The sequence below is a fragment of the Cervus elaphus genome, chromosome 4 (assembly GCF_910594005.1).
Source record: "Cervus elaphus chromosome 4, mCerEla1.1, whole genome shotgun sequence".
Taxonomy (NCBI): domain Eukaryota; kingdom Metazoa; phylum Chordata; class Mammalia; order Artiodactyla; family Cervidae; genus Cervus; species Cervus elaphus.
The window spans coordinates 36,415,428-36,429,386 of NC_057818.1; the positions used below are offsets into that span (position 1 = coordinate 36,415,428).

The 13,959-nt window shown below is 51.8% G+C and overlaps 1 protein-coding gene and 1 long non-coding RNA gene across 4 annotated transcripts in view; one reads left to right on the plus strand and one right to left on the minus strand.

Moving 5' to 3' along the window:
- SMPD3 (sphingomyelin phosphodiesterase 3) overlaps window positions 1–13,959 on the minus strand; it is an 83,431-nt gene that overhangs the window by 44,311 nt on the left and 25,161 nt on the right. The window lies entirely within an intron of this gene.
- The window catches only part of LOC122691885, a 51,981-nt gene that overhangs the window by 15,220 nt on the left and 22,802 nt on the right, over window positions 1–13,959 (plus strand). For all 3 annotated transcript variants that reach the window (XR_006340524.1, XR_006340525.1, XR_006340526.1), the window contains exons 4-5: window positions 2,607–2,761; window positions 11,065–11,254. This is a non-coding gene — a long non-coding RNA (uncharacterized LOC122691885). The remainder of the gene's footprint in view (window positions 1–2,606; window positions 2,762–11,064; window positions 11,255–13,959) is intronic.

Here is a 13,959-nt window from a genome sequence, read left to right on the forward strand (position 1 = left end):
GTGGGGAGTCCGCCGGCCAGCTTGGCGGCCGCTGCAAGAGAGTGGGGGCTGCTCAGCATGAAGGTGTGAAGAGAGACCAGAATGAGAAACAGGCAGGAGGAGACCATGTGGCTGAACTGGTCTAAGATCTGAATGCCCCTGAGGTCATGGGGCGGGGTTGGGTGGGGGTGGTGCAGGCAGTGTCCAGACAGCACCAGCCTGTGTGCCATCCCTCGGGTGGCCGTACCTGTGGGGAGGGTCAACCCAGTCCCCCTGCTCCCGGAGGCCTGTCGTCCTGCCAGGACCACCTCAATCCAGTGATCAGAGACCAGCACAAACTCCTCAGGCACTTGGCACTGGGGCATTGCTGTGGGGTTGCAGTGGGGAGCTCCAGTGACAGGGGTCATGCTGCCTGGCCAGGTAGGGGCCAAGAGCTGGGGTCTGAGGGCAATTCCCTGACACCCTTCACCATCCTCTGCCAACATGACCGCAAAAGTTCAGGATGGAGGCCTGTGGGGCCCAGTCAAGCCCCTGTCTTGACTCCTGGCTTAGTCACCTCTGCCTCCCCTGCAGTCACAGATGGAGGTGTGGGGAGCGATGGGTGAAAGAGGAAGGAGGGCTGAGGCTGAGCTGATGGCCAGCTGGGCCACCCACAGGAATCAAGGTGGGGCAGGTGGAAGTGACGATGGGTAAAGATCAAAGGTGAGGAGGAGGCAGCAGGGGAGGAAGGCACAGCCAACATGCAGAGCATCCTTCTAAAACCAGCTGGGTCGCTAAAGTGAGCCCCAAGCTTTATCTCGACTTCTGACTCTGTGAAATGAAGCTCCCTCCCTGCTCTGTCCTGGTAGTACCCACAGGAAGGGGCTCTGATACCCCAGAGACCCCAGGGCAGGTGGATGGCCATCAGGAAGTGCAGAGGGTGGGAGCTGGGGGTAGAAGTGGAAGTGATTGGCAGACCCAAGGAATTCGGGAGTCTGATCACCAGGTTTGGGGACAGGGTGGCTGGGAGGCCAATGAGCCTTGAGTAGGAATGAGGGTGTGGAGGAAGTGTGTTTTGTGACATAATGACTCGGGAAGGTGACTGGCAGCTGCAAATATGGGCCTGGACCGAGGAAGCCACAGAGGCAGGAGGCTGGTGAGGGTTGGTTGCAACAGGAAGTTTATGAAGAGCCAAGGGGCTTCCCTGGTGGATCAGATGGAAAAGAATCTGCCTCCAGTGCGGGAGACCGTGGATTGGGAAGATCCCCTGGAGAAGGGAATGGTTACCCACTCCAGTATTTGTGCCTGGAGAATTCCATGGACAGAGGATCCTGGCGGGCTACAGTCCATGGGGTCGCAAAGAGTCAGACACGACTGAGCAACTTAAAGGGGCATTAGCTGAGCAGAGAAACAAGCCAAAGGTATTGCTGTGGGGAGGACGGGCATCTAGAAGCAGTGACGCATCTAGATGCATCTAGAAGAGATGACAGGAGGGAGGAGATGAGGCAGGAGATTGCTGGGAAGGTGCATCAAGTGGAGGTTGGGGCGACAGAGGCAGAGCTGTGCTGGAGAGGAATGGCAGAGGGACGGGGATGATATGCAGATTACGAGGAATGAGGGGATGGTGGGGACATAGAAGAACATTTTACAGACAATCAAGGTTCTCCTCATGGTACCTGTTAAGAACCATGAGTCCCCGCGAGCCCGATGCCCCAGTGCCATGATGCTTGCCATTCCTGACTGCCAGACACAGCCCTTGGGCGTGGGCGGGGAGGAAGTCCACAGCCTGGGTGGCAGCCCCCAAGCCCCACAAGGATCAGACCACCTAACACCAAACATATAAAAGGTCAGGATCAGGACATTCAACAGATTTCCAGCCCCATGTACCTCCCCAAACGTGGCTGTGAATCCAGAAGTAATCAGTCATAATGGCTGCCACCACCCCCCGATAAGAGGGGAGGACCCTGAAGCCCTCACTCAGAGTCAGCTTGCTTTTTTTTCCCTATTCAGGCTCTTTTATTTTATTATTTTTTAAACTTTTGTATTGGGATATAGCAGATTAAAAATGCTATGATAGTTTCAGGTGAACTGCAAAGGGACTCATTCATATATATACATGCATCCATGTTCCCCCCAAACCCCCTTCCCATCCAGGCTGCCACATAAGATTGAGCAGAATTCCATGTGCCATACAGTAGGTCCATGTTGGTTATCCTTTTTAACAGAGTGATTATCCTTTTAATAGCAGAGTGTACATGTCCATTCCAAATCCCTAACTATGCTTTCCCCCATCCTTCCCCCTCAGAGCTGACTTGCTTTTATATAACACACAGTTCTGATCAACATTGTAACCTGGTTTCAATTTTTTTTTAAAAAATCAAAATCAAGAGAAAAAAGCACAAGGTAAATGGCGGTGCAAATCTCTAATGTGTGAGATCATGATGGGGAGGGCTTGGCCTGGCCAGGCTCTCGGTTCCCACTGAAGACTGATAGTGTATGATTGCCACATTTTCATAAAGAGGATCCTAGAGTTATGAAGACATTGTGGCATAATATTCCATCTCCGCTGCTTAAGAAGGCAGGGCAACTCGAAAAGATACATGTATTATTACCCCAGTGTTCACTGCAGCACTATTTATGATAACCAGGACATGGAAGCAACATAGATGTCCATAGATGGAGGAATGGATAACGAAGAAGTGGTCCATATACACAGTGGAATATTACCCAGCCATAAAAAAGAATGAAAAAATGCTATTTGCAGAGACGTGGATGGACAATAGAGATTGTCATACTGAGTGAGGTAAGTCCAACAGAGAAAGACAAATATCATTATATTACTTAGATGTGGAATCTTAAAAAAAAGGTACAAGTGAACCTATTTACAAAACAGATATAGAGTCACAGATGTAGAAAATAAACCTATGGTTACCATGGAGGAAGCAGGGGATAAATTGGAAGATTGGGATTGACATATACACAGTACTGCATATAAAATAGATAACTAATAAGAACCTACTGTATAGCAGAGGGAGCTCTACTCAATTCTCTGTAATGACCTAAATGAAAAAAGAATCTAAGAAAGAGTGGATATATGTTTAATTGATTCACTTTGCTATACAGCAGAAACTAAGCCTTGCAAATCAACTATACCCCAATAAAAATTAATTTTTTAAAAAAGAAGGCAGGGCAGTGTATGGTACACATTAGGAAGTGTTTCTAAAAGTTTAGGTTCTTGAGCAGGGAATGAAACCCCGTTTGTTGAGCGCTTACTGTGTATGGTGATTTAGTTACTAAGTCATGTCCGACTCTTGTGATCCCATGGACAATAGCCCGCCAGGCTCCTCTGTCCATGGGATTTTCCCAAGCAAGAATGCTGGAGTGGGGAATCCTTCCCTAGAGGATCTTCCCAATCCAGGGATTGAACCTGGGTCTCCTGCATTGCAGGCAGATTCTTTACTGACTTGAGTCACCAGGGAAGCCTTACTGTATATTCACCAACCTAAATATGTTTACCTCCTAACAATCCTGCAGGTAATTATTATCTTTACCACTTTATAGAAAACAGAGCTGAAGTGATTTGTCCCAGACACACTGCTAATGCTTTTTCCACGTCACCCTCGGCTTCCTAGAGATTCCTGGCAGGGGCGTGTGTGGAAAGCCTGCTCTCTGACAACAAGTGGGCCCCCTGGGCCAGAGCCCAGGTGATGCCTTCTGGGGCAGTGCTGATGCTGGCATGGCCAGCACCGTGGGGCCCGATGTTCCTGGCTCGGCCTCCACAGCCTTGGAAAATCTGAGGGGTGGCAGCGGGGGGGACCAGCCCCGCTCCTGCCCCTGGATTCGGGACAAAGCCTCCTGCCCCGACTCCATGGGCAGACCACGAGCAGCACGGTGTTTGCAGCTGAAAGACAAATCGAAGCTGCAAGAGCCCCGTCACAAGGGGTGGCTTTGTGAACCCCATCCTCCAGGGAAGATCACTCCTGAAGGACTCGAATGCTGACAGGCTCTGTTTTTCATTCCCTAATCATTCAGAAAAATACATCCATCTCCGTTTATTCAGAACAGTGGAAAATCATTGAGGTTTTTCCTGTGTAAAGGTCAAACTATAAAAAGATAAGTGGACTCAGAGAAATCCAGGCTAGTCACGAAAACGTGGCGGTGTATTAAAATGGATCCCCAAAGGGATTTAATCCTCCTTCAGAAACAGCTCATAATAATAATCCCCTCTTTACTCTCCCCGATGTGTGTTAAGTTTCTGTTTTTAAGTTCAAGGACACGCAAGTGACTTTGAATGGGTGGAGCCTGGGCCGTGCAGACCGGGGTCCTGGCTGAGAATCTCTGACCAGCCACTCCACACCAAGTGTGAAGCCTGGAGTGAGTGAACCCTCACCCCTTGAACCTCATTTCCCTCACCTGCAGAATGGGGAAGAGCCCCGGTCTCGGTGCTCTCTTTAGTGGCCTGTGGCAAGGTGCAGGCCTGTGGGCCTTTGAGAACCTTCCCAATAGCCCGTCCACGCTCGCCACCTGAGAGGCAGACAAGTGTGTCCTGGCTTGGCCTGCTGGCAGTATGGAGGGCGCTGCTGGACCACGGTCTGGCCCGGAGACAGATCCCCTGCTCTGGCCTTCCCCCCGCCCCTGGCCTCCCGGACGTTCCCAGACTCTGATGGGCTCTGCCGAATGGACTTGGGTGACCTGTGAAGGCCTTGCAGCTAGAAGATAAACAAGTATCTGTGAGATCCCTGTCACGAGGACATTTTAAAGGGCACTTGGTAATTTAACTGCTTTTGTGAAGCTAAGCAACTGTTGGGGGAATGATAGAGTATCTTGAAAATTCAGCCTGGACAGGAAAATCCTGGGTTTCCTCTTTATTAAAAGCTTGGAGAAGATCTTTAAGGGTGTTTTTTGGGGAGATAAGGAACAGCTGTGTCCCCTCTTTATCAAGTCAAGGCCCCATCTCTGGTCAATTTTGTGCAGCCCTGCCCGTGGTCTCTCTGTAGGCCCAGCCTAGTCTCTCCCTCAGCAGCACCCTGACTGATGGCATCTGGGAGATGCAGTCAGGTTTCCTGGTGGCAGACCCTTCAAGACGTGGGAGGCTCTCACATATGGGAGCTGACTTTTGTTTCTTGATTTGTGGCCAAGTAGCAACCCAGGTGGTGCAGTGGTAAAGAATCCGCCTGCCAGTGCAAGAGACTCAGGCGATGTGGGTTCAATTCCTGGGTTGGGAAAAAGATCCCCTGGAAGAGGGCATGGCAACCCACTCCAGTATGCTTGCCTGGGAAATCCCATGGATAGAGGAGACTGGCGGGCTACAGTCCATGGGGTTGCAAAGAGCTGGACATGACAGAGCACACACACAGAAACAGAAGAAACGGCATGGGCCAAAATCTGTAGGGGAGAGTGCTGGCTCTCGGCTCCAGCCAGCTGGGGTGTGGCAGGAGACGAGGCTGGCCACAGCCAGATCCCACAGCCACCAGCTGGAGAGAGTGGCCTGTCTCCTTTGTGCTCCACAAAGGTCACATGGGCTGCGGGAGGGGAAGGGCTCGGAGGAAGCAGGACCCGGTCGCCTTAGTCACCTGGGGACATGGTGGCAGGGGAAGCAGAGATGATGAATCTGGAGAGCTGGTGGGCTGGTGTGACATGGAGGGCAAGGGACAGGTGGGCCTGGGAGGAGGCCTGGCCACTTGCACAGATGTGAGGGCTCAGTATGGGGAGAGGCGGTGTGAATGTGGGTGTTTATGGTGAGTCAGTCGTGCAGGTAGAATTTGAGGTGCCTGAGGGTTACCAGGTGACTGAGATGCCGTGGGACATAGGTGTGCACAGTAAGGGAGAGAGTCAAGCGAGAGGTGGAAAAGTGGATGAGGCCGGCTCACAGGTGGCCAGTAACTGAAGGCAAAGGGTGGACAAGATCTCACAGGGAGGGTATAGGGTGAGGCCTAAAGAGGGCCAGGACAAGCTCCAGGAGTGACCGGCATTCAAGCTTAAGGAAACAGACTCTACGGAGAAACCTAAGGAGCAGAAAGAGGGGTGACTGGGAGAGGGTGGTGTCTAGGGAACCCCGAGATGAGAGTCTGCAGGGGTCAGGGCCATGGAGAGGGTTGCCTTAGAGACTGGGCTCCTGGTTGGGTTAACCTGTGGGTGATTGAGGTGGATTTGACCCAATCAGCAATGCTAAGGTTCATGCTGTGGTTTCAGCTAGCTCTGCAGATGGTCTGTTTTCCTGGAGAGAAGATTCAAAGTGGGCTCCTTGGGAATTCCCAGGAGATCTGTCAGTGCAAACTTTATTCCATATCTTAAATTATCTCCCTGACAGGATCTTTTTAATTTAGATTAAAATGTAACCAGGGCTACTGTGTGTATATTATTTTAATCTGACTTCAAAAATGTTTATAGCAAAAGCTTATTTTAAACATTAACATGAGGTTCTATTTTACTGTCCTTTAGGCTCTTCAATGAAGAGCCTAATTTTAAAAGATCTGCAAATTACATGTGTAATTTGTAGGCTCTCAGAGAGAATCTACCTCTTCAGCTTTATTTCAGGTCACCAGGGACCTGTCTTAGGCCATTAGGTATTTAATGTGACACACTCCGCTTTGCAAAGTAAAAGAGAAAGGACTGTTTTTGGCTCGGATACAGCAGCTTTGCCCCCAGATGTGTCCAACGGCCCGATTTAGTATTAAAGCTCTGAAATGATTGATTATCCATTAGGGCAGCTATTTAAAGAGTTCATTGAATGGGCTTCAAACCAACAACAGCTGTGCCGCAAGGGCAGCTAGGCGAGGCCAGGCAGAACCAAGTGGAACCTGAATGGGGCTGTGGATTCTGCCTTCTGCGGGGCTCCGAGAGCAGACCTCCATTAAGACAGGTTCCAGGTTGCTGTCGCCTCCTTGCCTGGTGATCAGGCAGGTGCCAGCCGCTGCCTGCTGGACCCCAATCAGGGAGGACTCCTCGCTGGGAAGGAAAACTGTCATGGGGCACGGCTCAGAGTTGAACTCCTCTCTCACTCTGCCTTGCTTCTCCCCTTCCTCATCTCTCCCTTGTGTCCTGCCAGGCCCTTCTCGTCTACCCCTCCCTGGGGCCTCGGACCCTCAGCTGTCCCAGGCCTACACTCCCCCCAACTCTTGCCTCCCCAAATCATTGCAGCCGCCCCAGCAGGGTTTGCCCCCAGTCCCTCCTGACTCTCAGGCAGCACGGCACCAGCAAACTGCAAAGCCTCAGGCCATTATTGTCTTCTCCCAACCCGGGCAGGTTTCCTCCCAACTCACCCTGCCGCCTCCTCCTCGTATGCTTAGCAAATAGTTTACTTTGGCAAGTTCACCGGGAAGCAATAATACTGCTAAAGGCGGGCGCTTGATGGACCTTTCCTTTCTGAAGTTGCGTATGTGTAGGTAGGTGTCCCTTCGGTGGGTGTTGAGCAGTTTCCAGGCTGAAGTTAATTGCTGCCCACGTAGCCCGAGCAGCCCCAGGGGCTCCAGCACTGTCTGCTTGATGTGTCAGAGCACAGGCAGTGCTATATTCCCGGGACGCCTTGGCTGGTCCTGGGGGCCGCTTTGTCCAAGCCCAGGCGAGAGGCCTGTGTCCTTGGAGGATGTGTCAGTCCCCCCAGGAGCTCTGTGGCGGGAGAGCTCCCTACGGAGTGCTGGGGCACTCGGTCACGAAGGCTGTCCCCAGAGGCTCTGGGCAGTGGCTGCTGTGGGGTCTGCCTAGCCCAAGTCTTCAGGGTTGCCACCACCATCCCATCGATTGAGCTGGGACTGTCTCATAGCCACGTCCCTTCCTGGAATTGCCCTCGGGGGAGGTGAACTACATCTCTCAAGGTTAAGCCCCTTCCCAGAGGTTGACCTGTGGCCATGACCAGCTGAGGGGGAGGAGGCTCCAAGCCCAGGCCCTAAGGCCACTGTTTGGGACAACTCTGAGGGGCCGTCTCAGCTCCCCGGTTCCCTGAGAACTGTTGAGACCTCAGGTACAACGGCAGTCCGGCTCAGTCTCTCCCTCCGCGCAGTCCTGCCTTTTTTCCCTCCTTGCACTCACTGTCAAGTCTGCACACAACTCAGGGAGTCCAGTCTAAGAGAGCTGCCATGGCTGAGCTCAGAGAGAGGCAGGGCTGACCCAGCACGCTCCCCCCCCCCGCCCCCCACAAACTCTCAATCCAGAGCCAGCTGCCTGGCCATGCGGTGGCAGGGCTGCTGAGGTATCCCAGGTGTTCTGTTCTTACACTGAGGCCTTCCTAAGAGGTTACTTGGGAGATACATGGTTTTGGACCAGAAGTCAGAAAAAATTGTGCTGCTTTGGGCCCTTGGTCTGGCCTTTTTTTTTTTTTTTAAATAATTTATTTAGGCTGTGCTGGTTCTTTGTTGCTGTGCTAAGCTTTTCTCTGGTTGCCGGGAGCGAGGGCTACTCTCTAGTTGTTGGGGTGCAGGCTTCTCATTGCAGTGGCTTCTCTTGTTGAGGATCATGGGCTCCAGGGTGCCAGGCTTCCGTAGTTGGAGCTCATGGACTCAGTTGTTGGGGTTCCTGGGCTCTAGAGCACAGGTTCTGTAGTTGTGGCTCCTGGCCTTAGTTGCTCTGAGGCATGTGAGATCTTCCCACACCAGGGATCGAACCCAAGATTCTTTACCACTGAGGCACCAGGGAAGACCTAATCTGTGTTTGATTTGTAGTCATGGTACCAACACCAACAACTGGGTTCACGATCGGGGTCTCTCTGCTTTGGCTGCTAGGAAGCTTGGAGCCCATTCCATGTGTTGCAAGACACCCTGGTACCCTCTGAGTTCCCTTAACACACCTTCCTCAGTATTGTTATTTAGGTTGCTTTGCTGTATCATGCAGCTCTCTCAGAGTTGCCTTCAAGTCTGTTTGGAATGAGGTGGGGTATAAATGAAAAAGCACATACATACAGCATTAGGGCTGTGTTGTCAGACAGATCTGGCTGCTGGTTATCAGGTGGGACATTTGCCAAGTCACAACTTCTCTGAACCATAGTTTCTTCAGCCAGACAGTGGGCCCGATGCCTGCATCACTAGATTATTTTGAAGATACATACAGTGAACACATGGCTAATACACACCAAGTGCTCAATAAATGGAAGACGTTAATAGCACTTTTTAAATGAAGTTGTGTTGCTCTCGCAAACCTGTCCTTCCGGGTAGTCTGATCTCTCTCATTACTCCCTGTCACATGATGGCTCTTAACCAAGATGCATTTCTGGGCCCTTGAGTTTCCACTTTCTTGTGGAAGAAGGATGCCCACCCAGGCATCCACTGCTCCCAGCAGACTGTGTGGACCAATAGCAGGGCCAGTGGAGATGTTCACAGATTGTTTATCCAGGCAGGTAGATATGCAATTAAAACACTCACGATATAAATGAACACATACTTGAGAAAAACTAAAACCTCTTCATGTAAACTGAACCTTCAGAAAATGAAAAAAAAAAAAAAGGTTGTAGATGAGAGATTGGTGATGAGTAATTTAACCAAGACGATGTAAATCTAGGCCTTTGAATACTTTAAATATAACCGCCTGATATAAAAAGAATTGCACTAAATTTTTTAAAGCTGAGATCTTCCCTCGGGTGAGAGACTCACTTTCCTGCAGGGACACATTCCCCAGAAGGCAAGTGGAAAAGGCGAAGAATAACATCCCCGCCGGCATCACATCCCCCCCAGCCAGCTTAGGAGGGTTTCTACACATTTTGTCATTTGCCCTCACTCCCCACGTGCCACTCATTCACCTTGCAAACCAGTTTGGAAGCCGTATTGGAACAGAAAAGTCCATTTCAAGAGGGTAGTGGCTTGGGAAAATCTTTTATTTGTCCCTAAGGTCAACAGGTCCCTGACTCTTCCCCTTGTAAAAGCCACACGGACCTGACCCTTGGCCTGGAGCTCATCCCAAACTGGGTGTGAAACTGAAGATGCTAGTTTTTCTTGGGGGTGAGGCATATGAAGCAGGAACCACCCGCAGGCAGGTCTAGGACAGGGCTCCGGGGTGCATCCTCTTAGGGAGGACAGGGGGATGGTGTGAGGGCAGGATGCTGAGGATGGGGCTCAAGGGCAGGATGGAGAGTGGGTGGGCACAGAGGAAGCCCTGGTTGGTCTTTTTGTAGGAGCGGGCCTCAGGAGGGGGGAGAAGAGCAAAGAAGTAGGGGGAAGCTGGGGCCTGGCTGGGCATTTACTCCTGGAAGGGTGAGGGGTAGCAGGTCACAGCCCTGAGGCTGGCTTGAGAGGGGCCAGGTGAATCTGGGAGGAGCTGCTGCTGAGCTGCTACGGCCACTGGTGAGAGGGGGAGAGGCTGAGGGTTGACGACCCTTCAGGTCAGGCTTCAAGAGCCTTCCTTTCTGGGGTCAGTCAGTGCAGAGGGACAGTCGATGCCTGGGGAACCAGGGACTCCTACTCTATCACGCACAGGCAGCCCCTTGTCTGTGCACAGCCTGAGGAAGCAGGTGGGGCAGGGCTTCATTTTCAGTCTCCTTTAGCATCTACTGACTTTTTCCCTTAAAAACCTGTTACCTACACATTTCCTTGCACCTCCAGAATTTTGATGAGTGAGAAAACCCACATACTTCACCTCCATCTCAATAAGTTTCTTCCCTTCCCATGGAAGATAGAGGGTCAGAGATGACCAGGGACCCTCCCCCGTGCTTGACATAGCAGATGCCTCAGGGTCCAGTTTCCAAGCACTGGCTGGTGCATTTACCCCAAGTAATGATGATGATGGTGGTGGTGGTGGTGATGAAGCACACAGCCTTATTCCTCAAACAAGGATAATGACAACAATGATAGAGGCAGCAGCAGAGTGTCAGAGAGAGAACAGACTTTGGAGCCAGACTGCTTGGGTCCGAAGGCCAGCTCCACCTCTCACTGGCCGTGGGAAACTGTAGGTCACTTGACTTCTTTGTGTCAGGCTCCCTCATCTATAAAATGGAACTCAGTGCCTAATTATGGGATGTGTTTAGATGGGTGCCTGACACGTGATAGCATCCTTACCAGCTATGGCTATTCTTATTTTATTGATATCATTGCTGTAGGCACGAGGCCTTTTCATGTACTGTATCATTTGAATCTCACAATCCTATGAGGGAGAAGATATTATTATCATTATCACTCCTTATAGATAAGGAAACTGAGGCTCAGAGAGGTTGATGGACTTGCCCAAAGATACCCAGCCTGGCACGGAGCTGGTCTCACCCTTGCAAAGCTATACAGCCCGGTTACCAGGATGATAAGCGGCGCTTCACCGTGATCCCCGCCAGCCAGATAGGAGGTTCTACTGCTTCTACTTAATGCATGGAGATAACGGCCAGGTGAGTTAAGCAGTGCCCACACAGGCCTGCCTCCCCTGGCTGAGCTGCTTTTGAGCCAGCTGATCAGGACCGCTCTTCAGAATCACAATTTAACTGCTCTGCTGCGTCCATTGTTCTGTGCGTGGAGGCAGCTGCCCCCCTGGCCATCCCACTTGGCGCTGCGGCGGTGATTAATAAGGACATTCTGCATTCACGGGAGGCCTCTCAGCCAAGGCCTCCAAGTACTTTGCAAGCATTAATTAAGCTTCATGGCTGCGGCTCAGGTATGCGGGGGCCCTGGATTCACTTTCTATGTCTTTAGCTGATGCAAGAAGACACCAAGTCTCTCCCCCAGCAAGCCCTGGCCTTCAGCCTGGCCAGGCCCCAGTGGGCATTCTTCATCCCTGGGGTTTGACCAGAATCATTTGTAGAGAAAAGACTTCCTGCTTGTTCTTCCAGACTTCAGAATAATAGCCAGTACTCAGAAGCCATTTCCCATTTGAGTTAGGTCCAGGCCAAGAGCTCCATGGCTGGGCGCTACCTGGTGCCCACCCCTGGCCCACCTCAGTTAGAGGGGAGCCGGTGTAGCCCACGGCTGGCACCTTCCAGCATGTCAGAACCCACTGTGCCTGTACGTGGGACCTTCGGGTCAGGCTGGCCCCTGCACCACCTTTGCAGCGTCCCCCACCCTCCACTCCCGGTTCTACCCTCACAAGTCTGCCGCCTGCCTACTGTGGCTCTGACGTCCGGAGCTGGTGGGGAGGTGGGAAGAGACCGCATAACTCAGGGTAGAAAGCTTGGGCTTCTACCCAAGGATGTGGGGGAACCACAAAAGGGAGGGGCAGGGTCAGATTTATGCTTTGAGATGACGGATCAGGGAGATACGTGTGGGCGGTGAGGGAGGGGGAGGCCAGAGGCCGCGGGGCCAAGAGGAGGCCGTGGTGATGAGCCAGGGGAGCAGGGATGGGACTCTAGTGGGCCGAGTCAATGGAGGGAAGGAGCCTGAGAGGAGTTTAGCGAGGAGATTTTTAACTTTTTATTTTGTAATGGACTATAACCGGTTAACAGTGACAGTTTCAGGTGCACAGGAGAAAGACTCAGCCATACATATACATGTATCCATCGTCCCCCAGACTCCCTTCCCATCCGGGCTACCACATAACACTGAACAGAGTTCCCTGTGCTATACAGTAGGTCCTTGTTGATTATCTGTTTTAAATATAGCAGTGTGTTCATGTCGATAGAGAGGAGATTGACAGGACTTCGTGACTCCCTGGAGGCAGCATGAGAAAGGAGGAGCATCCCTAGATGACCCTCTGGGCTGTCAGACCCACTCCACTGGGCAGTTATGCCCTCCGTGTCCAGCACTGGGCTCAGGAAACTTGTGGCCAACTTGGCCTTATTAGTGCAGATGGGCTCCCCCAGCTTCCCCGTGAAGTCATGTCAGAGTGAACAACCAGACCCAAACCCCTCGCCGTCACCTCCCATCTCCCAGACACCACCCTTTCTGGCTCAGCCAGGGATTGAGGTCCGGCACTGAGCCCTCAGCCTCCACTCCTGGGCCGTGGACATGCCAGGCCACCTCTGAGTTGACTCACGTGAATCTGGGGGTGGGCATTTGTTCCCCACTTGGCTGATGAAACCAAGGCCCAGGGGTTGAGTGACCTGCCTGCCTGGGCTGAGTGGTGGCCCCTGAAGGGTGTTCACGCCCTCATCCCTGAAACCCGTGACTGTGTTACTTTATGTGGTAGAGGGAACTCTGCAGATGTGATTAAGTCAAGGATTTTCACCTGGAGAGATTATCCTGCATTATCCAGGGGGCCCAATGTAATTACAACGGTCCTTGTAAGAGGAAACAGGCAGATAAAAGCAGAAGTGATGTATTTTAAAGATGGAGGAGGGCACCATGAGCCAAGGAATATAGGCAGTCCCTAGAAGTTAGGAAAAGCAAGGAAATGGATTCTCCCCTGGAGCTTCCAGAAGGAGTGGCAAACAGCTGACACTGATTTGAGCCCAGAGAAGCTTATCTCAGGCTTCTGACCTCTGAAACTGTGAGATAATAAATTCCTCAGCATCGTCCAACTACATCAGAAGTTCCCAGTAGGAGGTATCGTTTAATCTGGGCAAGAGAAGAGGTTTGTCTGGATTCTACCCAGGCCGACACAAAATCACAATCAACCTCTTTCCCTGCCCAGAATAGGGGAAGCCATGGGTGTCAGGCCTGGCCCTCATTTGAGCTGGGACCTGGGCAAGACAGAGGGATGAGCCCCCTGGAAATGGGCCAGAAGAGCGTGGGCGACACAAGATAGGAAGGTGCTCGGAAGAGGAAAATGAGAATTTCGCTGTTGTCACAGAAGTATGAGCCCCAGCGGTTTGAAGTGCCCGGCAAGGGGAGAAGCGGTGGGGAAGCATTCCGGTTGTTACTGGGGGTTTCTGCCATAGGTGGATGATGCCAAGGATCTGCAGAGAAACGGGGGGCAATGTCCCCTGAGGCTCAGATCTGAGATGAAGGCAGATTGCTTCCCCTCAGTTTAACCTCAAGGGAAAGAAGAGTGAATCTCTGCCTCCTGTGGGCTAATCTGCCACAGAGGGAGGAGGCAGAGCTGGGAGCGCCTGGGTGGAGCCATACTGGTTCTTCATCAAAGTGAGGGGGTTACAGTTAGGATTTCTGAGGCCCCTTTCCAGCTTAAAGTGTCAGATTCTCCTTGACAAGGAAGTTTCTTTTA